Source organism: Physeter macrocephalus, chromosome 13, assembly GCF_002837175.3.
Source record: "Physeter macrocephalus isolate SW-GA chromosome 13, ASM283717v5, whole genome shotgun sequence".
Lineage (NCBI taxonomy): Eukaryota > Metazoa > Chordata > Mammalia > Artiodactyla > Physeteridae > Physeter > Physeter macrocephalus.
This window is the reverse complement of record NC_041226.1, coordinates 6,827,300-6,851,446: the sequence shown is the minus strand read 5'-3', so window position 1 is coordinate 6,851,446 and position 24,147 is coordinate 6,827,300. Positions and strand designations below refer to the sequence as shown.

General features: G+C 44.9%; 1 protein-coding gene and 1 pseudogene across 9 annotated transcripts in view; both read right to left on the bottom strand.

Moving 5' to 3' along the window:
* The window catches only part of MTUS2 (microtubule associated scaffold protein 2), a 543,384-nt gene that overhangs the window by 101,352 nt on the left and 417,885 nt on the right, over positions 1-24,147 (bottom strand). The window lies entirely within an intron of this gene.
* Positions 5,634-7,764, bottom strand: LOC102995125 (2-iminobutanoate/2-iminopropanoate deaminase-like; annotated as a pseudogene).

Below are 24,147 nucleotides of genomic sequence, written 5' to 3'. Positions count from 1 at the left end.
TCAGTTCTTAGCTGTTGGTAAAACCTACAGTAATTGTGGGAGGAGTCGGGGTAGCAAAGAAGGGGAGCCTGCCTGACGGTCTCTGATGAATGGGGCTTGATGGGGTGGTCATGAGAGCATTTGAGAAGTTGGTAGCTGAGCCTGGCAAGGAGGGGTAGCAGGCAGACACAGCCTCAAACTAGGATGAAGTTTGAGGTTTGGGTGGAAAACACAAGAAATAGTTGGTATGTGCACAGTTAAGAGCCTTAGTTAAGGCAAGGAAATGGAGAGAACATCTTAGAAGAAGGTCAATGTGGTTGTCCTAAAGCTCTTTACCTCTGGACAGGACAACGCTGGGGGCAATTTATGTCCTTGAGGCTCTTTGTGGATCAGGCATGACTAGACCTCACCCAGGCCACACCCTTGCTCAGCTGCTTCCCTAATGGCTTTTTCCTGAAGATTACACCCTCAATAAATCCCACGCACCTGAGTCTATCTCAGCTCTGCTTCTGGGGAGCCTGATGTAAGGCAGGTGGTCCCAGAAGTAGTGCTGGGAAGCAGACCCCAAGGATGGATTCTGGAGGTGAATCATCCACCAGCCCCTGGCAATGATGGGGCAGGAGGAGTGGCGTTGGTCCCTGGAATTCTACAGCACGTGTGCTGAACTGGGAAAGGATGCGTGGGGGGAAGGACACACTGGCTCATGCGCTGTCTCTGGCTTTGTGAGATCTGAAGGGACACAGGGATTTGGGGGGCCACGAAACTGGGTGGCTGGCTACTGCTGATGCTTTGATGCTTTGAAGAGAAAAGGACAGACTGGGGCAACGAAGCATCAATCGAAGCCAAGTATGAGAGCCAGAGGTCTCCATGGCAGCACATAAGGAACCCTTTATCCCCATCAACTAGGCTCAGGATCTAATCTAAGAGGAGAGGCACGTCCTTTCAGAGAAGGAAGACTCTCAGCTCTGGTAAGTCTCCTACATCCCAGGCAAAGCCCTGAGGGGGAAGGGGTGGAATTTCGACACTCAGTATGAAGATATCTGGGTAGATGCGCTCATATTTCCCTAAACGCCGCGGGCTTCGGAAGTGATTATCCCCGCTTTGTTGGTGAACAGAAGCCCCCACCCCTCCCAAATGAAGCGGGTGCCTTAGAGGACCACACCTGTCCTCCTCAGGTCTGCCCCGCCTCCACTGGTAGCGACCACACCAATAACTAGGGTCAGATCTCAGCAGGAGCCAACCAGAAAGTCCTGGGCCTGCAGAGGGAGGAGAGAGATTAAAAACCAAAGGACGGGCAGGAACTGGTTAAGGTTTCACGGCAGGAACAGGAGAATACGCCTGGGAGTGGATCCCAAGGGTGCGGGTCGAGGGGCGGAGCACAGTGTGAAGCTGGAGGACGGGGAGACTGTTGATATGGCACTCTCCATGACAAGGATTTCATTCCCTGGCAAGGGTTTGGGATCTGGCTCAGAGAAGCCTGGAAAAAGTGAGAGCCCACAACAAATGAAGAAGGGACCTCAGGATTGCCACAGCAGCCCACGGAGGAAGGGACACAAAGCTGGAGAAGTGGGCAAGCTGGGAGACTGGAAGACCCACCAGCTGACTATGGTCCTCAGGAGGACCTTTTACTAAGGTGACAGGGGTTACACCGCTGTCACCAAGAAGCCCAGCAGAGGCTCTCCTCTGTAAGCCCCAGCTGGTAGCAGGAGATGCTGTCATAAAACAGGACTTTCCAGTATCCATGGGAATAAGAGGATCCCAGGATGCCCAAGGCCATGGAGCAGCACTCAGCCATCAGCCCGACTCTGAGGACAGTATGATGGGTGAGCCGCAAGACCTACAGAAGAGAACACAGTGTTCCTGGAGACAAGACATATGGGCACCCAACAGGGCACTGCTTGACATATAACCAAAAGAAACCTGGAGCGGGCAAGCCAAAGACTGAGGTGAGTCACCCCAACGGAAAGCCAGGATGCCTTGTCCAGCTTCCAGACTGAGATCAGTTCTCAGACACAAAACCCATTTACCGAAGAAGAAACTGGGTCCCCAAGACCCTGAAACGCCATGACACACATATGTATAGTGATTCCTCTAGTCCTTCAGCAAAGGAACTTATGGTCTTGACTTGGCTAACTGTGTATTGTAGAAAGGGGAATACCCAGACCTTCTGAGGGATGTTGGATCCAGGGCCGTGGCAGACACTGGTACCCGGTGGCCTGGTACTAATAAGCACTATCAGGCACCCCTGCTAGTATAGGCGTACGTGGGACCCAGGTAACTGATGGAGTCCTAGACCAGGTTCAAGTCATGGTGTATCCATCAAGTCCATGGACCCCAGTGATTATTTCCTTAATTCCTAAATATATGATCAGGATAGACATTCTTAGCAGAACCCTCACATTGGTTCCTTGACTTATGGAGTAAGAACTATTGTAATAGGAAAGTCAAAGCAGCAGTCCATGAAACTGTCCCCTCCCATCCCAGGTAAGACAGGACATTATAAGCACTACTGTATCCTAGAAGGCATGGCAGAGGTTAGTGCCGCTTCCAAAGGCTTAACAGATGCAGGGCTGGTGGTCCTCATCATACCCCACTTAATTCACTAGCCTGGCCCCTAGAAAAACCCAGATGGATCATGGAGAGAGATACAGCTCCACCACAAACCTAACCCATCAGCTTCAACGTGCCTGATGTGGTAATACTTTCTAGAGCAGGTGAACACGGACCCTGCTGTGTGGTTTGTGGCTACTGAGTCGGCAAATGCATCCTCCACCCCGATCAAAACAGAGGATCTGAAGCAGCTAACGCCACAGGGGATGACCATTACTCACTGAAGCCTCGTCCCAGGGCTGGGTTAATACTTCTACTCTCTGTCACAGTAAAGTCTGAAAGGACTTAGGCCGTCTGAACATTTGCAGAAGATCACACTGGTCCAGGACATTGATGAAACTGTGTTAATCCAATTGGGTGAGCAAAGAATGACAAGTACTTTGAAGGTCTTGGTCAGAATCATGTGCTCCCGAAGGTAAGGGAACAACTCTTCAAAGATACAGGGGCCAGCATGTCAATAAAGTTTTTAGGAGTCCGGTAGTCTGTGGCAAGGGAGAACATGTCCTCCAAAGTAAAGGACCAACTACTGTACTTTGAACTTCCTGACACCAGGAGAGAAACATGGCCTTGGAGGCTGCCGTGCATTGAGGGGGCAGCATATCCCTCTCTCGGAAACACTGCTGTGGCCCATTTATCAGGTTTCAGCATAATCCTAGCAGCCCTGCCATTTCCCTACCCTGACTCCTTTATGGGTTTTCTTAGAGCACAATTCCCTGTAACTCATGTGCACCGAGATCCCCGTCTCAAACTCTGCTTCTAGGAAACCGAACCGAAGACAAGTTCATAAAAGGGACGAGGTAGTCACGGACGAGGGAGCAGGGCTGGCTTTTATGTGATGGCTAAGGAGTACAAGGATGAAAACAAAGCATAATTAAGTGTGATCGGCCTCAAGTATCCTAACTGGACGTAGGTCCCAGACAGAGGCTGCCCCCTCGGCCTGCGTAAGGGCTGCCTCACAGTGAGCGAACAAGAACGAAAACCTTGCTCCACTCCCTCGTCACTGGCCTAGCATCTCCCCGGAAGCATTTGATTTGGGGAACTGCAGACATGTGGTTCCCATGTCCCATTTCTCCAGACATATTTGGAGAAAATATTTTGACGAGAGGCGCTACAAGCAAGCCCCCCAAACCCACTAAGAACGTGGCTGACCTGGATTCCTTCTCTGGATTCCACGCAGGCATGATGGTAGCTACACAGGAAATCCTGCCTGAATTTAACTTTATTAAAAAAGTAAATCCGTACCAAGCACTGTGACAGTCAGAATCTTCATTCTTAACATTACATTTTTAAAGGTATGTTACAAATTGTATGGCACTTGGTAATAATTCTTTTCATGTCATTATTTCATTCAACAAATATGATTGATGGATCTAAAGATTATCATACTAAGTGAAGTAAGCCGGACAGAGAAAGATAAGTATCATATGATATCACTTATATGTGGAATGTAAAAAAAAAAAAAAAAAAAGATACAGATGAACTTATTTCCAAAACAAAAAGAGATTCACAGACATAGAAAACAAACTTACGGTTACCAAAGGGGAGAGGGGGCTAGAGGGAGGGATAAATTAGTAGGTTGGGATTAACATATATACACTACTATATATAAAATTGATAACCAACAAGGACCTACTGTATAATAGCATAGGGAACTATACTCCATATTTTGTAATAGACTATAAGGGAAAAGAATCTGAAAAAGAATATATATATGTAAAATATATACATAATATATATATTTTATATATATGTAAAACTGAATTGCTATGCTGTACACTGAAACTAACATGATATTGTAAATCAACTATACTTCAATTAAAACATAAATTTAAATTTTTTTTAATTAAAAAAAATTTTTAAAAACCCACAGATACGATTGAATGCTTACTATATACCAGGCATTATTCCAGGCTAAGCTAACAGTGACTCTGGGATTTTTTTCAACACATGATTTACCTATATAGATTCAAATGCCAGAGAACTGACACATATAGACCAGGACTTATTACATACTCATTATAGGTTCCCTTTGTTTGTGTTTTCTGGTGTTTTGAGATGTGGTCCTCTTTCATTCTTTGGATTATAAGCTTCTAAGTGATGCAAACTATGTGACTGTTCTTTTAAAGAGTCTTTCATCAATGTCTGGCAGTGTTCTCCCACTGGGGGTGACTGAGTGACATCCTCCCCACAGCTGAGCACAAGCCCACAAAAATACAAGTTCATTAGTCCACAAACAATTGTAATTAGTTTCATGAAGCTTGGAAAGCAAGACCCCCAAACTGTGTCAGTGTAGGAGTCCTGGCTGGGTGTCATGTACTTCACTTCAATTCTGACAGCATGAGAGATAGACCAGGACTTTTTCTCCTTTTCTCAGTGTACTGCTGAGGAATTTTGCAGGACAGCAATTTTAAAACAATCCAAAAGACATTATATTTTGGAAACCTGACATGACAGTGTTCCCCCAACATAATGAATATATTAATGAATTCTGACAAAAAGAGTTATATTCTGGTCTTTTTTTTTTTTTAATCTGCATGCTATTTTATTTCCATTAGAAAAATATTATCTATATAAAATTTGGTCAGTTTCTTCTCCTTTACCTGTACCACTCAAACTTAAATGCTTTAATTTTACTCAAGTAAAAGCAGAATCATGTATCTGACACGACAACTAAATATTTCACACCATTAAATTAATAGGGTTTAACTGAATCAGGTGTGTGCTCTTTAGTATTTCTCAGGAATAGTAACTCATCTTTCCTACATGTTATTTCCCTTTACTTTTATTTTTCTGAGTAACTATGTAATGCGTGCCTCTTTTCCCACATCCAGTAATATGAGTGTTACAGAGGTGTAATTTATAACATCAGTAACTAGATTCATCATTAATCTTCAATTCACGTTCAATTCCCCTTATAATATGGTATTTCCATAATAACTTCAGACATTTCAGTCAACCTTACACTTCCCAACGAAGATTGTAAAAATTAAGATGTTAATTTAAAAACATTATTAAAACTCCAGACTAAATAACACTGGGCCCACTCAGAGTGATGCTGTCACGAGAGGTCCTTGGACAGCTACTGCTTCAGTCTCAACACTTTGCCCTCCTTTGGGCAAAGCAGCAACCCGAGCAGCTCTTGCAGGAAAACTACTCTGGAAATATTGCTTGTAGATGTCATTGACAGTATTGAAGTCATTTATGTCAGCCAGCAAAACAGTTGTTTTTACCACATTCGTGAAGTCACAGCCTGCTGCTTTTAGAATTTCACCCATGTTTTTAAGAGCTTGTTTAGTCTCTTCTGCCACCCCTCCTGGCACAAGCTATCCACTTGCAGGATCCACAGCTAGCTGTCCTGAAATGTAAATGGTCCCGTCGACTAACAGCCTGACTGTACGGACCAACAGCCGCTGGGGCTTTCGCGGTGCGGATCACCTTTCTGATCAAAGACGACATGGCTCATCCTTTTCCCTTGCCGCCCCTTGGATACAGCTACCCCGTATACTGCTCCTACTGGCGTCTCACGGGTCTGTTCTGGTCTTCTTAAAATTGCCATTTAAGCAAAACAAGTAGCATCCCCAGAAGGGTTTGTTAAGTGGCAGTACAGCATAGCCTAGTGAACCGATGACAAATATGGATTTTAGGCATTCTAATTAATAATCTTGGCCCTGCCATGCATAAACGCTATGGATCTTCTTACTAAGGCAAAACTCAGCCTGATTCTCTATGTGCCCTTGGAGCAAGGAGACCCCACCTTTTCAACGGCATCATTTGCAGTGACTCTGCTCCCAGCCAATGCCTCTTTCAGTTCAAAACATCTTTTCAGAGTCAATGTAAATGCATCTTACAAACCCACTGTTTGTCCAACGCATCAATTGATTTGACTCATAAGCTACTCTTGACCCTCTTGTACATCCCTCTCCTACAAATAATTTGGGCCTCATGCTTCCTTACTCTTCCTTCCTTCCAGTAGTTTCTCTTTATTAAAAAAAAAAAAAAAGATTATTGTCAAAACAACCTTTGGTTTCTCCTTTCTGTCAGTAAAAGGAAACAATGATTGAAACAGCTGTGCCCAGCACACAGCCATCCAGAATGTAACAGTGTCTATGAGATGTTAATAGGCATAATTTACAGATCATCACCATTATGAGAAAAAGAAGGGATGGAAAAATAAATGCAAGTGGCACTTTGTGATGGCACTTCCACTAGGACAGATGGCTGGGGGCAAGACAACAGCCTTGGGCAAGAGATATACAGTGAGACACAAAATATGAACCTGTCTTTTCAGTTCAAATGGGGACAAAAGTCGAAAACGTGCCCATCTAAAATCATATACTAACAGAGTCAAACTCAAATTCTATTAGAGGTGGTAATCCGATATAAGTCATTCACAGACCATGTGTCATAGGGCATTTCCCTCATTTTTAGCCCAATTTGCAATGCCTGCAAAGGTGGAGTAACTATTTCTCAGTTTGAAGATAAAATGATGTGTAGTAGGAAAGTCAAAATTGACTTGATTATTATAAGCTATGAACGTGGCTTTTAGCTGTCTTGATAGCTAGGAAGCCAAAATAAAGAATTAAATCCAAGCTCTGCGTGTGTAGACAGAAGCCAGACTTTGGATCCTAGAGAACCAAGTTTAGTCTGAGTATTCTTTCCGTTTGGGGAGATGGCAAAGGACTTTCTGTTTAGAAAAGCTCAGTGTGCTGCATTTTATCAAATGGCACTTCATTTACCCACGAAATGAATCAGGGAAACCGTAAAAGATAATGAGAAGAGGACAAAGCCAGCCTTCTGGATCGCATCTTGATTTTTCCACTGGTGAGGTCAGCAGCTCCCCAGGAGCCTGGCACTGGCGGACTGAATGCCGACCCTGGGCATATGCTGGGGTTGAGAGCAGACAGAAGGCCAATCCCGGGGACACGCTGGGGTTGAGAGCAGGCCCGGGATGCTCTGTAGCCCCCCATCCTGGTTGCTGCTCAACCATGGGGTGATTTCCTGTAGGCTGGTAGAGCTGGGCACAACCCACCTTGGCTCCGGGGCAGGGGCTGTGCTGGGTCCTCAGAGCCACACAGCTGTGATTTCACAGGGCAGCACGACAAAGGTCTGAGCTCCAGCAAACGGTGCACAGGGTGAAGCACTGCCCACCACCGTATGCGTGCTGTATTTCCTTCTTTCTTTTTTCTTTTTTTTTTTTTTTTTGATTTTTTTAATTGAAGTATAGTTGATTTACAATGTTGTGTTAATTTCTGCTGTACAACAAAGTGCATCAGTTATACATGTACATATATCCACTCTTTTTTAGATTCTTTTCCATTGTGGTTTATCATAGGATATGGAATATAGTTCCCTGTGCTCTACAGTAGGACCTTGTTGTTGATCCATTCTATATCTCATAGTTTGCACCTGCTAATCCCAAACTCCCAGTCCATCCCTCTCCCTCCCCCTTGGCAACCACAAGTCTGTTCTCTATGTCCATGAGTCTGTTTCTGTTTTGTAAATATGTTCATTTGTGTCATATCTTAGATTCCACATATAAGTGATACCATGTGGTATTTGTCTTTCTCTTTCTGACTTCACTTAGTATGATGATCTCTAGTTGCATCCATGTTGCTGCAAATGGCATTATTTCATTCTTTTTTACGGCTGAGTAATACTCCATTGTATATAGGTACCACATCTTCTTTTTCCATACATCTGTCGATGGACATTTAGGTTGTTTCCAAGCCTTGGTTATTATGAATAGTGCTGCTACGAACATAGGGGTTATGTGCTCTATTTCTAGGTGGGACAGGCTAACGGAGTTTCTAGTTTTTATAATGATAGCTGTAAATATCACTAAGAGGATTTTTAAATGCTAACTGCCACTGATAGGACCTCAGTTCCTTAGACTGTGGAAGGTACCACATCAGTCTCAGCAAAATGGCATCACCGTCCACCCAGCTAAGCAACTGGAAGCCAAGCTCTCCCCACACACCTTTCCTAAGCACCCCACACCTCACAGCCAATCCTTCACCCACTCCTACTGGTTTACCTTTCCCAGTATGGGAAGATACAAGGAAAGGTTTGATCAGAAAGCTAAAATAATCATGTCTTTCTCCCAGTGGGTGAGAATCTTTCTCCTCTTCTGGCAAACAAGAAAATGTCTCACTTCAGTTCACGTCCGGATGAGATGGTGGTGTAGGTGCTGGTGATTCTGTCACTGATTGACTTGACACATGGCCGCTCCATCCTGCCGTTCATCTGCCCCTAAGCTGGGGTGACAGGACAAACGGCCACGAGTGGAGGGAGGGCTCAGGTAATGCCAGGCAACAGGACACCTGCACTAAAGACTTCCGTGCTGGGGAACACCGGGGCCCCTGCCCAGTGTGGGTGTGATGGGGCAGGGGCCTAAAGGAATTCTCTAGCCCCCTTTTCTGATGGGAAGAGCAAGACCAGTAAAGAAAAGGCTTCTGGAAGGAAGCAACTGGGACCTTCTTGGCTGTCTCTGCCATCTCTACACTTCCCACCCCCTCTCTGCCTGGGCATTTGGGCAACAAGGGCGGGCAACTCAGTGATCTGTGGGTGTGGGGTGCCCAGCACCCAGGGCTGCTCCAAGCATCGCTCCTCAGAGAACAGGGACAGGCTGAAAGGGTTACTCTCGGCGCCCCTGGGACAATGAAACCAGAAATGATCTGGTCAGACCATAAAAGAACATGTGCGGGGAGAGTATTTTGGTAGAATCATCCTGTATTTCTTACAAATGATGACACATTTTCAGCCTGCCTTATGATGCTCTTGATACTTTTATCTCACGCTCACCCACTGTAGCCCGGAAGCCAGGGTCGCTCTTGTTCCCTGAGGGACCCTGGGGGCCCAGCAGCAGGACTGGCACACCGGAGACCCAGAAGAAAAATGAAATGAATGGAGGAATCTAACTGGGATTGGAATTAAAATTTGGTCCCAACACTAGCGTTATAAACTGATATGGTGGCTCCCCCTAATCGTACTTTGAAAACTATAGTTAGATGTTTTCAGGTCACCAGTACGATCTGAGCAGCAGCTGTGGTCTGTTTTCAGCTGGGAATAACTGTCTCAGGTGAAGTGGCTTAAATTAAGGCAGTCTGGACACAGGAGTGGGGTGAGGACACTGCTGGCTGGGGCTGCCATGTTTGAAGGATTTCCAGGCTGCGCGTGTGGCGGCACTGGCTGTCTGCAGTGTGTGGCCCGGAGTGATGTCGGCAGCTGTGGCTGCACAGGTCTCATGTATCCAAGCTGTTGACAGGACCGAGGATAAGAGAAACAAACCACACAGAATACGAGCCTCAGCGATCACCAGTAGCAGAGGCCTTTGTTTCGTCCTGTTGCCCTCCAGGGAGGGGCCCAGACTGTTACAGGATGTGGGAATTCAAAATGTAGTTTGGGCCGAGCCCTTCCCCTGGACTGTTTGGATTCCCACCCTACGTGCTGCAAGAGCACCCAGAGCGTGAACACACGTGCTTCTGCATCTGAGGCTATTTTCTTCTGGACAGAACATAACAGATCAGACCCTGGACTACAGAAAGCTGGTATTTTTATTGAGTGGGAGCGTAAATCCTGACTATATCAGAAATTTCGGATAATATCAAGAGTCCCATGAACACAGGATCTCCACTGGACTTGGATAAGTAAATGGAATGAACCCATCATGACTTTGTTTCATTATAAAAAAAGTCTCTTCCAACGGAAGAGAAGATTATCCTTTTGGCTGTAATATTTCCCCTTGCTGTCTTCCTCTCACAAAATATATTCACTCAAAGAGGATGTCTTATAAATACACACAGATATTTTTTCTCCCTTTCTTTGGGGATTCTGCTGCGGTGCACTGAAAAAGGATAAATCAGCTTAAAAGAATTTTTCAAAATGCAATCCCACTCCAGGTTTAATTATAGACAATATAGGTCAACTTATTTTAAACAGGCCCCAAAGCGGCTGTCCCTGAACTACTTTGTATGTTTCACATGCGTCCGTTTCCCTATTACTGAAAAAAGTGGACAGTCAGAAGTTAGACAAATGCCTCCTCTCTGTAAGCAGCCTGTGGATGGGTTCCCCGGACAGTAACAAGCAGGTGGAACTAGAAGATGCTGATTTTATGGTCACTGGGTCTCCTTTCCTAGCACATCAGGAGGGCGAGCCCACACCCTCGGCCGCCCTCTCCTATGCTCCCGTGTGTACCCTTTCTGAGGGGCTCTGACATCACAGGGGCTGGTTCCCACCCCCAAAGGAGGTGAGGGGAGACGGCAGGGCTGCTGTGGCAGGAACACAAAGCCCAAAGCCTGGGAAGAGACATCCTCCCTGCGCTGACACATGTTTTTATTCAAATCAGAAGACATTTTTCCAGGTGAACCAAAATTCGAGAACAGTCATTTACTCCATTTCTGCCTTGGCTCTCCAGAACTGTCCATTCCCTCCCAGGGCAGGGCCCCCAGGTTTGATCACAGGTCACCCCAGCTGCCCCCGGTAGTTGAGATTAGGAGTGGAAATAGACATCACTTCCTTGAGGCCCTCACACCTATTTCAAAGTATCATTTTCACTAAGCTGGCTATTAGCTACTGCCTAAAGCTTTGCATGAGGGTGGGAAAGAAACGCACATACATAAACGCGCACGCGCACACCCACTCAATTTTCGTGTCATTTGAACTTGGGTTTGCCGTTTGCCATGACTGATCTGTCTTTTAACAAGACCAGAAGCCACTGAGATAGAAAGTCACAATTCCAAGAGTACAAGTCTCATCTTCAAATACATCTCTGGGTTAAGCGGCTGGACGCCGGGACCCAATGGCTTCTGACGTACACGCTGCAATCTTCAGTCGGCCTCCCAGCTCGCTCCCGCTGTCCCTGTCCCAGCACAGCGCTGTGTTTATTCTCTCTTCTCCTGCTCACGTCGGTGTATCACTGTCTTCCCTCCCACCCGTCCCTCAGCCTGCCAGGCGTGTCCCGTGGGAGTACCGGTTTTTCCAGGAAGCCTCCGCCCTCACTTCCAGCACCCCCCGAGCTCTGCTCATCAGTCATACGCTGACTTATAATTTCTCATTGTGTCACGTGGCCATCTGATCTCACAAACGAGGCCAACTCCGGAAGGAAAGGCACTGTGTCTTATACCAAAGAAGAATCTCTTTGGACCCAGACCAGGAGGGCCCCCAGGAGATGCTCTGCCACTTCCTCTTAAAAGTCAGACAACAGGTACCAGCTACTGGTGTCAAGAGTACCAGTTCTATTTAGCCTACTGGACATCTTCAGCGGATGTCTCAAAGGACCTCAGACTCTTCATGTCTGAGAACTCAGTCCGTGAACCTCCGCGGAGCCCACCCATCACATCTTCCACCTCAGTGAGTGGTACCCCATTCATGTGGTTCCCCAGCCAGAGACCTCGACCTCAGCCCTGGCGGCTACCTTTTCCTCACCCCTTATTCCAACACATCACCACTCTTACCCGACTTACCTCCTAAACATCTCTCCCACCACCATGGACATCTCTCCATCTCCACATCCGTCACGCCCGTCCAAGCCACCACCATCCCCGCCCGTGTGGACCACAGCCTTAGCTTCCCATTTGGTCTCCCTGCCCGTCTGTCCTGGAAACGTGAGTCTGCTCAGATCACCCTCCACACAGGGTCTTCCTTTTGCTCCTCTGTAAGGAGCGGGCTCCCCATCACTGTTTGGGAGGCCCTGCAAGGTGGGGCCTGTCAACCAGCCCCCGAGCCTAGGGCTCTACCGGCGCCCCCTCAACTCCATGGACACGCACGTCCCCTCCCCTCCGCAGTGATTTTCCACGCAGGCCCCTCTCCCCGCCACACCTGCTGCCATCGTGTCCCCTGACCTCTCCACCTCTTTCTCGCGTCTCAGAGCCTGCACCTCGGAGCTCCCAGACGAGGGCGCACCCTCCAGTACCGATTTTTCCATTTAAAAGACTTGCTCAATCCCTCCACCAAACTCCACCAGGGCACAGACCACGTCTGCTTTGCCCTCTGTTGTATTCCCAGTCCCGAGCACGGTTTCTGGTCCAGAGCAGGCACTTGACTTGAGGATTCTTTTCTGATTAAACAGTCATCATCACCAGGTGGCAGCATCTGCAAACCACTTTCGTGGACACTAGCTCGGTTCACCCTCAGAACGGTCTCCTTTTACAGATGAGGAAAGTGAAACAGACAGAGGGTCTGTGGACTTTCCAGACCACAGTGCTGACAAGGGTCCGACTGGATCAGTTTTCTGATGCCCAGTTCTGTGCTTTCTCTACATTGCGTTTTCTCACTTTGTTGTACTAAGTATGAATGTAGCGATGAAGTCTGAAGGACCTTGCCCTTGGGTCAGACTCCAGCCTGGCTCTGCGTCACTTGTGTGACCTCAGGCAAAGTGGCCCTTCTCTCTGGGTCCCAACAATGCACACCCACAGGGCTGTGGAGAGAATTAAACGGGACAAGGGGTGCTGAGCCCCTGCCAAGGGCTTGGTACGCAGTAAGATACATAAATGTTAGCTAATAACAAGGAGGGATAAGCTGTCTTACTTCCAGTGCCTCTACGTAATTCCCCTACGCTAGCAGGTTATTTTCTACACTGTAACTACGCTAAATGCCATAAGCACTACAGCTTCTGATTATAGAGCATCAAACCCTTTCGCTTCGTTGTGTTAGGAATTTTAGCCCTTCTTTGCCTGCTACACATGCAAACTTTCTCCTCACCCTGGCTAGTCTACTTTATATGCCCCAGAGCTTCCCCTCTCTTCCTCAACTCCGGGACCACCTGTATCTGGGCAGAAGCCCAGAAATCTGCCCCTTTAGGCCCCCAGCTATAGACTCCCAGGGGCACGAAGGAGTCTAGCCAGCCACAGATTCTAATTTGGGTTGTCCTACCTCTTTCTTCCTTGGCTATGCCCAGTCCTCCTAAAACCAGTGTAGATTTTCCTAGAAGGGAATGCAAAAGCAGGCAATCATGGCTATTCCCAGGCAGGCATTAGCTCTGTGGCAGCCTAAGCTGACCTGCTTCTGCTTTGCTGAGAAGAGTATTCTATGCATCCATCTCGGGTGCATTCCTTCTTCTAGCAGAGCAACTTAACTATTGCAGATAGAGGTTAACGACTGAGACTACCAACACGGGACAGCTCACTGGCTACGCCAAATCCACCCCATGGAGAAATGAGTGGGGTGGGGGAAGCCCCCTTTCTCCTGGGAACTCCCCCCTTTAAACCCTGATATCTTTAAAGCATCATGGAGTACGGGTGAGTTCATGGTCTGAGACTGTTCTCCAGGGTCAGCTGAGATTCACAGCTGCCCAATGTCAGGACTGATGTTGGCCACTCTGATGCCAGCACGACTGTGTCCCCTAAGCCTCTCTATGTCCCCGGCTATGGGACAGGGGTACCCTGGGATCTGAATGACTGGTTACCCTGTGTTTCTTCCTGTTGCGAGCGGCTTGTGAAACACCAGGGAAACAGGACAGGTTGAGAGTCAGATGCCTTCCAATCCTGGCTGTGCTGTGCAGCCTTTGCAACTTAGCCTCTCTGAGCTCCAGTGTTTCATCTGCAAAAAGAGACTGTCTCATGTATAGCCTCTGGGTGGTTGTTATAGCGCCGGGGGGCCTCATCTGGCGGCTAGAACATATTACCAGGTCAAAACACACGACTTCCACCATTCCTCCCTATTTTCACTTGGCACTTGAACCATTCCCTAACTGAAAATGGGGTTCACTGCCTAAATTATTTGTATTAACAATGTGATTTATGGTAAACACCTGCTTTTTGAGGGGGGAAGTCTGGAATTTTATTTCATGCTAAGCAGAGAGTACCTTCCCAAGCAGCCCAATAATAGCCTAATGGACTTCCCTGGGCAGGAAAACCATATACATACCATTGCTTTGTTCACCGCTAAATAAAGGAACAAGTTCAGTGTGTTCCCACTGGCGGAAGAGAACGTAAGCAAGCGTATGCATGGATTATCCTCCCAACATGTAATAAGTTATATGTAAGAACTAATAATGCAAGTCTTTCTCAATTAGTGATTAACATCCCACAAGCACTTGAAAGTTAAAAAAATTCAACAGAAATACTGTATATACCTGATTTTATTTAAAGGCTATAAACTTGAAACTTAGATTATTTGTCTGGTGTAGACTTCATCCCGATTAAAAGTATTTTTTTTATCCTATTAAAAAAAAACCACGACTTCCACCATTCCTCCCTATTTTCAGTTATAACAATTCTTTAAAGGTATGTTATATATATGAACTTCAAAAATTCACGTATTCCCAAGTATAGTTTTCTTATTCTCTGACTGCCCGTAATCTCTACCTCAAGCCTCTGATTTTCCTCAGTTTGGGGAAAGGTAGTCTAGTTGCTTTTAGATGAAAGTTAAATCGCATAATTTCTTAATTCAGACTGACAGGAATCAGCCACTTTCCAGTTTGAAACCCCCCTCTCCTGGGTTTGCTTCTCTCCTATGCCACCCTGGCTTGATTCCAAGTGGGTCCTGGCGCGGGCAGGGGCGGGTGGCTTCTGTTTCTCCTTCCATCGTGCTCCTGGGCTGGCAGCCTTTGAGCTGTGACTCATCTGGAAGGATTCTGAGTGTCGTCTTTCACATCACACCCACTGCTGTGTATAACCGTGCCCCAAGGGCTGTGATCTCTGGCTCTGTCCTCACAATGTCCTCACTGTGGCCTCTGGCTGTCATGTCCACACCCATCCCCTTTCCACCTCAGGCTGGTGGTGTTCTCCATCCTTTGAAGCTCCCTGGAGTCTTATGCTGCCCTCCCTGCTCTCCTGCTCTGCTCTGTCACCTTCAATCCACTGCAGCTCGAGGGAGGCCAGGGAAGTTTGTCACCACCAGGAGTCCAAGTGAGATGAGCAAGGCAAATCTCCCCATCACCCTGGGATCCCCCAAATTATGGGGGTTCCACTGGGTTTTAGTCTCTCCTCTTGGACTTATCCTGAGGCAGGTGCATACAGACTAAGATTGCATCTTGAGATTCTTCTGGAACACTCTTCCCCCTTCCCAGCTTGGATAATTTCCCTCTAATTGAGGAAGAATGGGAGGCTAGAGATTAACAGCTGCCCAGATTAACTGCCCTTTTCAAATCTTCTTCTGGCTCTCAGGCTTTTCAGGGTGAAGCTGAGAATCTGAGTCCTTGTTGAACTCCAAGCCTGTACTATTTCGAGTGATACCTTGTCAGAGGCCAACCAAGTCAGAGGCTGGGCCAGAGCACATCGATGAATGCTTTGAAGATGACTCACCACAAACTGACACTTTACACACTGTCCTGCTATAGATGTAACTTATTCCCGTGAAGAAGTGAGAACCTGTCTCACCAAACACTAAATCTATTTGCCTTTCCTATAAGCTTCAAAAGAATAAGACCCAAAGGATAATAAGAAAATGACCATATGGATTGTGACTTTTTCTTTTCAAAAAAATTTACTTAAAAAATTAAAAAATAGTAACATTGACTGTGTTGTGTGTTGGGGGAGACTTCCCCCAACGGTTCTATGTACGGTTCTTTGTACAGTTCTATGAATTTAAAAACATGTATAGATTTATGTAACTACCACCACAACCAGAATATAGAATAGCTGCACTACTCCAAAAATCTACCTTTGCACACCCGCCCCACATCCCTGAACCCTGGCAACTACTAATCTGTTCTCCATCACTATGGTTTTGCCTTTTGGAAAATATCATATACATAGAATCAAAGAGTATGCAAATTCTCGAGTGTAGCTTCTTGAACTCAGCATAATGCCTTTGAGAATCATGCAAGGTGTTATGTGTATCAATAGCTCATTCCTTTTTAATACCTGTGGGGTCTGTGGAGATTTCCCCTCTTTCATTCCTGATGCTGGTAAGTTTGTCTTTTTGTTTGTCAGACTTACAATAGGTTTATCAATTTTACTGACTGTCTCAAAGAACCAGCTTTCCGTTTCATTGATTCTACTATCCTTCTGTTTTCAATTTCATTGATTTTTCCTCCTATCTTTATTATTTCCTTTCTTTTGCTTGCTTTGGGGTTATTTTTGTGCTATACTGTACCTATGATACATGCTACAAGCATACATTCTTTTTCTAGTGTCTTGAGGTAGAAGCTTAGATCATTGATTTAGACTTTTTGTCCTTTCTGAGTTTTTAATACTATAAATATCATCCTAGGCACCATGTTAGCCATGTTCCACAAATTTCTAAATGTTGTAATTTTATTTTCCTTCAGTTTAAAGTATTTTCTAATTTCCCTTGAAACTTCTTTTTGACACACGGGTTATTTGGCAGTACGTTATTTAATTTCCAAATGTTTAAAGATTTTCCTGTTATCTTTCTCCTACTGATTTTTGTCTAATTTCATCAAGGTCAGACAACATATTTTGTATGATTCTAATTATTTTTAATTTGTTAATTTTATGACCCAGAATATAGTCTATCTTGATGAATGTTCCATGTCCACCTGAAAAGAACGTGTATTCTGCTATTGTTGGGTACAGTATTTTATAAACATCTATCAGTTCTCGTTGGTTAACGGTGCTATTCACTTCTTCTATATCCTTGCTAATCTTGTCTACTGCTTCTGTTTATTACTGAGAGAGGAGGTGTTGAAATCTCCAAGCATACTTTTAGATTTGTCTTTTTCTCCTTTCAGTTCTGTTTCTGCCTGGTGCATTTTAAAGCCCATTGTTAGACGCAAACACATTTAGGATTGTTATATATTCTTGGTCAACTAACCCGTTTACATTGTGTAATATCCCTCTCCTCCCTGGTAATTTTCTCTGCTCTGAGGTCTACTTTGTCTGCTACCAGCACAGCCACTCCTGCTTACTTTTGATTTACGGTTCCATGTTATAACCTTTTACTTTTAACCTACATCTTTCTGTATTTTAAGCAAGATTCTTGTTAACAGCAGATAGTTGGGTCATTTTTTTATTATTATTCATGTTTCCATACATACCCTGACAATCTTGATCTTCTAACTGTTGTGTTTTGACCAAAGCTTGGCAAACTTTTTTTCCATAAAGGACCAGATAATAAATATTTTGGACTTTGTGGCGAGAAAGCAGCCACAGGCAGTACATAAAGGAGTGCATGCCACCATGTTCCAACAAAACCTTCTTTACAAAAATAGATTTCGCCCATGAGCCACTGTTTGCTGGTTTAAATCATTATATTATATTTAATGTAATTATTGATATGTTTGAATTTAGATCTACCATTTTATTGTTTTCTGTTTGCTCCGTTTTTGTTCTTCTGTTTCCCGTTTCCTGACTCTTTTCGGTTTATTTGAACATTTTTTTTTTTTTTTTGTGGTAAGCGGGCCTCTCACTGCTGTGGCCTCTCCCGCTGCGGAGCACAGGCTCCGGACGCGCAGGCCCAGCGGCCATGGCTCACGGGCCCAGCCGCTCCGCGGCACGCGGGATCCTCCCGGACCGGGGCACGAACCCGTGTCCCCTGCATCGGCAGGCGGACTCTCAACCACTGCGCCACCAGGGAAGCCCTATTTGAACATTTTTTAGTATTACGTTTTAATTGGCTAATTACACTTTTGACCACATCTCTTTACATAATTTTTTAGTTGCTGGTTTGGGAACTATAATATAAAAATTTCACATTTCACGGTCTAATTAAAATCAATATTTTACCACCACATGTGGGAAGTAGAAACCTCACTGTCAAAATGGGTCTCTCTGCAATCTCTCCTCTGTGTAGTAATCTTAAGAATCACAACTCCGTGCACTGAAAACTCCAACAGACAATGTTGTAATTTTGGCTTCCAGCTTTTAAGTATATTTTAAAGAGCTCAATCGGAAAAGAACAGTCTATTATATACCCAGATATTTACTATTTCTGTTGCTCTTCACTCCTGTTGTTCCAAGTTTCCTCGTGGTATCATTTCCCATCTGTCTGGAGAACTTCCTTTAACAGTTCTTCTAGAACAGGTCTGCAGACAAAGGATGCTTTTAGTTTCCTTTCATCTGAGAATGTCTTTACTTCACCTTCAATTCCAAAGGATGTTTTCACTGGATATAGAATTCTAAGTTGGTGGTTCTTTCTCCCAGCACTTTGAAAATGTTCTACTGTCCTCTGCCCTCCATGGTTTATGGTAAGAAATCTGTAGTCATTTGAATTGTTTCTTACAGGTAATGTGTAATTTCTCTCTGACTGCTTTCACAATTTTTTCTTTGTTTTTAGTCTTCAGCAGTTTGATCATAGTATATCTGGACGTGGATTTCTTTGGGCTTATCCTGTTTGAGGGCTACTGAGATTCTTGAATCTGTAGGTTTATGTTGTTCGCCAAATTTGGCAAGTTTCTAGTCATTATTTCTTCAAATGTTTTTTTCTGTAAACACTCTTTCTCCTTTTTTTTCCCCCCTGGTACTCCTATGACAGAAATATTAGACCTTTTTATTTTCTCTCTCAGGTTCCCAAGACTCTCTTCTTTTTGTAAAAAAATCTATTTTCTTTCTGTTGTTCAGATTTGACAGTTTCTGTAGACCCATCTTCAACTTCACTGACTCTTCGTCATCTCCATTCAGCGAATTTCATTTTTTTGGCTATTATATTTTTTACTTCTAAAACGTCCATTTGAGTTTTTATATCTTCTGTTTCTTTGATAAGACTTTCTATCTTTCCATTCATTTCTTTTTACAGGAATTTTTTTAAAAATTCATTTATTTATTTATTTTTGGCTGCACTGGGTCTTTCTTGCTATGCATGGGCTTCCTCTAGGTGCAGCGAGCAGGGGCTACTCTTCGTTGCTGTGCGCGGGCTTCTTGCTGTGGTGGCTTCTCTTGTTGCAGAGCATGGGCTCTAGGCACACGGGCTTCAGTAGTTGTGGCGCATGGGCCTAGTTGTTCTGCGGCATGTGGGATCTTCCCGGACCAGGGATCAAACCCGCGTCCCCTGCACTGGCAGGCAGATTCTTAACCACTGTGCCAGCAGGGGAGTCCCTCTTTCCATTCATTTTAAGAGTACTTGGCCTTACTTCCTGGAGCATTTAAAAAATAGCTGCGTTTAATGTCTTCATCAAATAAATCCAACAACTGTGTCATTCTGAATTTACTGTCTGTTGGCTGACTTTTCCCATACAAGTTGAGATTTCCCTGTTCTTTGTATGCTAAGTAATTTTAGATTGTGTCCTGAGCATTCTGAAAATAACATTATGTGACACTGGGTCTTGTTTAAATCTTATGTAGAATTGATAGCAGGCAACTGATCAGGTAGAGTTCAGGCTATGGTTCCATGCAGCCTTCTATGGGTTGTGCTTCCAGCATCAATTCAGTTTTCAAAGCCTTTAAAGTGCCGTTAGGATCTGCCCCACACATGCACCTAACAATGGCCAGTCTGGCCTTGGGTGGTGGCCCCTCCTATTCTTCAGTTCTTAGCATCCACATATGCTGTGGGTGAGAGTCACACACATGGAGCTCAGGGGTGAGCCCAGGGGCACATAAACAATTTTAAGGGGTCACTTTCCCAAGTTCCCCCCCTCTCCCCAATCTCCACCATCTGTTCCAGTTCCCTGGGGCTCCTCTTTCTAGCCCTCCGGCCAGAAAGCTGGGACATTAGTTGCCCCACTCTGCTGTGCACTTCTCACAACTGTGCTCACATCTGTGGCTAAATTGCAAAAAAACCCCAGAGAATAAAAGCAGTGGGGTTTGCCTCACCCTCTTGGGACACAGCTCCTTCCAGCAGAGAGGCACGTTCCCCTCTCTCACGGTTTGGCAGGTTGCTCCTGCCACCACTACTGCTGTCATGACCACAAGGGTGCTTGTGGGTTGGGGTATGAAAGAATGGAGAAAAGAAAAAAGATTTACTCAGCTCTCTCAGTGCGCTAGGAGTTCCCTTTCCCACTCCTGTAGCCAGAAACAGAGGGCTTCTCCTGGAGACCCCACTGCCCACATCCAAGTGTCCATTTCCAGGTGTCAAGCTGCATTGAATTCAGGCCGTGGAATACTGGAGAGAAACCCTTGTAAATTCACCATCAGTTCTGCGATGCTTCAAATTCTGGTCTTCCTCCCAGTCTGCCTGCTACATATTACTTTTTAGCATTCTCGGGTAGCTACTCCACGCATTCTGGGCCGGCTGTCCAGCTGCCTTTGGTGGGAGAGACACTGTGGAGTGTACTTCCTTTATGTCACCTGGAACCAGGACTCAACTGGCATCTTGGGGGTCACCTGCTCAGTTTGTGTGTTGCGTCTTCACATCAGAAATGGTCATTCTGAGGAGGTGCTCATTGCCAATAGCAAACATTAAGATCTGAAGAAGAGAAAAACCTATCCACGGCGAAGAAAACATCCTGAATATCTCAGGTCTGAAAAATTGCTCAGGCCGTTACTTTTGGTGGGAAGCGCAGCATCACGTGTTTCTTGCTCAGCAGCCACCTGAATGTGTTTCATGGCCTGTCCTGGGCACAGGGGGCCGTCTTCCATGGATGGGCATTTATCCCCAGGGGTGGGGCAGAGGTCTGAGCTCCTGGCCAACCTCACGTAGCTACACTGGTTACCTAGGATTTGATCATTTAGGGCAATAAAAAACCAATAAGGTACTAGTCCTCCTTCACACATGGCATCAAATTATTGAATGGAGAGCGCGGCTTTTCACTGCAGCCACTGAACACTGTTCTCCATTGGTTGTCACCAAAGTGTGACATCTCAGCATAAGGTCAAGATGTTATTTTGCACAGAGATTTTGATCTGCTGGTGCTGCTAGAGTGACACAGGGATAAGGATCAAAGCAGAAACACCCTCACTGCTGCCTGAGAGAAGGTCATGTGTCAATACCCTGGTGGCATTTTGGGGAACTGTGAATTTCCATGCAGCCCTGGTCAGAGGTAAGGGCTGCAAGAAATGTTCCACGTGGCTTCATCCAGCTACAGAGCTGATGGTGAAACTCCCCTCTTCATCATCCTGACCGCTGAAAATCAGTTTCATGCCTTTGTCAATAAAATACCGCAGTCAGAAGAGCGAAAGGAACACTAGACTTGGAGGCACGCAGCCTGCATGAGGTGTTGATTCTGCTGCTAACTGGCCGCCAGATCTCAGGCCAGGAACAACTTCTCTTCCTCTGTCTCTTTATCTGGAAAATGTGGGTACTAAGAGCTCTCATGTGTGGCTTTTGGCCATGCTGAGAGGATCAAATGAGGTGCTTTGCAAATATTAGGTGGGATATTTGACTGGGATTTTCTTGAAGGAACACCCTCAAGAAAATATTATTTATTTTATTATTCTGAGATTAGCAGGTGCTTGTTAAAGAGTTGATGAATGAAATAATAAGCAAAATATTATCAATCAAAGCAACCCGAGTTATCTACAAAATGGGCATCAAAGCACCTGCCTCCAAAGTTTAATGTGAGGGTTAAATGAGATAATGTACATAAAAAAATATAAAGGTCAGAGCAGTGCCCAGGACACATCAGGCATTTACAACTATTTTTCCCCCAAATCCTGGAGATTTTTCAGCAGATTTGTGAGATTAAAGCAACAAGGTTCTCGGGTCTGCAACAATTGAGCATTACCTGAATGTGAAGTCACTGGACCCAAACGGAGTCAGCCTAAAATATCAATAACTACCTTCATGCTTTTATGTCTTTTGGAGAACTGACCCCTTTATACATAATGCAGTGTCCTCTTTATCTCTGATGATCCGCTTTGTTCCAAAGTCTGCTTTGTCTGAAATTAGTACTGCTACTCCAACTTCTTTTGGATTAGAGTTAGCATGGTATATCTTTCTCCATCCCTTTACTTTTGTGAGCATCTTTATATTTATTTAGTTTTCTTTTATTTTTTTAATTGGAGTATAGTTGATTTACAATGTTGTGCCAGTTTCAGGTATGCAGGAGAGTCTTTATATTTAAATCGGGTTTCTTGTGGACAATATATAGTTGAGTTAAAAAAATCCTTTCTATCTCTGTCTTTTAATTAGTGTGTTTAGACCACTCATATTTAATGTGATTATTGTTCTAGTTGGATTAATATCTTTGTAACTTTTCTAATCATTGCATTTATTCTTCGTTTCTTTTTCCCCCTCTTCTTCGGCCTCCATTATGCCTGTAAAATAGATATAGAATTCTGGCCCTGCGTTTCTTTCAAACTGAAAAAATAATGGAGAAATACTATAGCAGAAAAGTTTGAGAAATGATATCACTTCCTATTTATTTTGTCAGCACAGTTCTCATGTTGTCTCTGTTTTCAAGAGAGTACTGCCATGTCATAGAGTCTCAGTACATTTGAATTTTAAATGTTTCTTCCTCTGTTCCTGGTAAAGCAGATGTCATGGGCCTTCACGCTCTCCAGGGACTGAATTACAGATATAGATTGTTTGACTCTCAGGTTTGTGCAATATGTAATTGCTTTTATGAATTATCTCATAGGGAAACTGCTTTCAGTGTGTGACATCAATCTTATTCTTGCTTAGTACTTTGATTGTCAGGAATAAAATGAAAAATGAAAGCAGTTGTGTGATTTTAATATCAAACCTAATTTCAATTACGTCTGTGGAACAAGCAGGTCTTCAGTTTGCACTTTAGTGAACAAGGGGCAGAGAGTGGCACCTGCTTTTTGTAAAACGCCCTGGAATTTAAGGTAATATTTGGCAAGCACTCTTCTGGGGGCACAGATTTCATTTCCAGCCAATGCCCTGTAGATGTCACCATTGCCACTTCTCACAGGGAAATGTTCACCGCGGGCTAACAGAGGCCAAACTTGCTAAGCCATTTGGCCGTCAAGGAACCAGGAGAATATGGTCGTCCTGACCTGTTCACAGATACTCCTGTGAGCGTGCCAAACTCTGGGATATTTCCTCATTCTGTGTCATTTTCATCCACTGTCTGGTACCTGGTATTACAAATCACTCCAACCTACAGAAACTCCTCCCTCATTTGGCTTCTTTGAGGTGGGACTTCTCCTGTTTTCAACAACCTTTCTCACCATCTCCTGCGTTTCCTTTCTTTCCTGCTCCTCGTCCTCGGGCTGAGGGGCTGTCCTGTGTCTGCCCTCCTCTTCTGTACACATGCTCCTGTCAATCTCATCCCTCTATAATGTCACTTCTATACAAATGTCTCCCAAGTCTACTTTTCTACAGCTTCCTTTTTCCTCCCCTGACATCTAAACCCATGTTTAACTCCCTGATGGAGCTCCCAGCATCACAAAGCACAAAGGATCTTGGAAACCACCGAAGGGGAGCCACACCGGGTAGGCAGGGATGCTGCATGTGGGACGGCAGGAACCCATAAGCTGAGCTAATTTAAGAGAAGCAGAAATTCAGAGCCACAAGTAACTATAAAAAAATAAGCTCATCCCACCTGAAATTCCTGAGAGGATGGGAGATAGGGAGGATACTCCTGGAATGTGGGATGGGATTCTCGACAACTTCTCCTGAATTCCAAAGGGACAGGTGATATTTGAATAAAAGTTTATTTTTGGAGGAAAAATGTCCATCCCTACAAGTCCGTGGGTCCTGGACCTTGAGGGTTCACGGATGCACAAAGTGTGCAGTTTCAGAGAAAATAGTTAAAAAGAGAACCTGTGACCTCTTTAAATATTTCTGAACTATAAACACACAAATCCTAAGTGAACT